The sequence below is a fragment of the Abrus precatorius genome, unplaced genomic scaffold (genome assembly GCF_003935025.1).
Source record: "Abrus precatorius isolate BTA unplaced genomic scaffold, Abrus_2018 Scaffold8, whole genome shotgun sequence".
In the NCBI taxonomy this organism is placed as follows: domain Eukaryota; kingdom Viridiplantae; phylum Streptophyta; class Magnoliopsida; order Fabales; family Fabaceae; genus Abrus; species Abrus precatorius.
Window position 1 is genome coordinate 1,585,030 of NW_020874428.1, and position 1,670 is coordinate 1,586,699.

A 1,670-nucleotide genomic window follows, 5' to 3' on the forward strand; every position below is an offset into this window, starting at 1 on the left:
TGGGTTCTTAGAAGAAAAAAAATGAAGATTTAAGATGAAAATTTAAATGCTTAACTAGGTTTGGAGAAGCCCAATGTAGTTGTATGAATCTTAACTTAAGCATAATTTTTTTATATATAACTAAATGCTAATATAATACAAAAGATATTAATATGTATTTTTATTTTTATTTTTTAAGTTTGGTGGGACGTTAATTCATATGAAAAAATTGAGCTTTAGGATTAAGCTTACTTGGGGTAAGCCCATTATATCTGAATGGGCTTTAGTATTGATTGGGCTTTATGTTGTCTTTATACATTATATGAACTATTAATATAAGTTAGTTTTTTTAATAATACACTTCTCTTAATTAATAATTAAAATTTATTAAAAAGCATAATAATTATATTAGTTACACTTTTTTATTTTTAAATTAATATTTTCCTTTGTAATTTTCATTTCAAAATTATCCATTATGAATTTATGATCATAGATAGCTGGCATCATGGTTGGAGAGGGGAGGATCCAAATCCTTTTAACTCATTTAGATAAGCCTGGGTACAGCTCGCAGCAGTAAAATATTTTGGGTCGGGTATTTTTTTATATTTTAAAAATATATCGTATAAAAATAAAATTGATTAATGAAATATAAAATAAAATATAAAACTATATAATTTTAGAAACTTGATTTAGATTGTATTTGGATAAAAAAAACTTAATTACTTATTTAAAATTTATTAGAATAAATTAAAAGTAATTATTTTAATAAGGTACATTAAAAAAATTATCTAAATACCTTCTTACACAATGAAAATGCTTAATCGAAAGGTTGAATTAAGGAAATTTAATGTCTATAGAAAAATATAGCAAGTAGATTATAAATTGGCCAAGACATTTTTTTTTCTTCTAATAAGTAAATCTTTTTTCATACATACATATATTGAGAATATTAATTTTTCTGTTTAAATTTATTTTTTATGTTGTCTTTTAAATATTTTTATTCAATTTAATCCTCTATTTTTTATTTTTTTTTATCAAGTAAACTCTTTTGTGATAATGGTGACAAATTTTACTGAAATCTCACCAGACTAAAATTGTTTTCAATGATTATATTCATTCTTAATTTTCGGCAAAATTGTAAAAAATTAAATAGTGTTATAGTAAAAAGTTAACTTGATTTTAAAAATAAAATTAAAGAATTAAATTACTAATTTTATCTATGACAAAAAGCACCATCAAAGTTTAATAGCTCATGGATAAATATATTTACAAATAAAAAAAATATTAGAAACATATTTTTATAATATATTTTTAGTTAAAAATATATATTTTTCTACTGTTTCCTTTTAAAATTCCCCTCTCATACAAATTTTAAATATTTTTTTAATATTATATTTAATTAAAAAAGATAATCTTTTAAGTGTTTATATGTAAAGTTTTGTTCAAAATAATATCTTCATTTGCGACTTAAAAATGAAATCAACATTGTTTTTGTTGGGATTTTAGAGTATTTACATTGTTTTGATCCATGATTGTATAATTAATATCATTAAGATATGGTGTTTGATATTAATTATAAATAAGAAAAGAGGAAGTTAATTCTAAAGATAACTACTAGGTAGTTATTTCTTATGGTAAACACCAAATAGTTATGTTAGTAACTACTAAGTAGTTATGTTTTATTTTTCCTT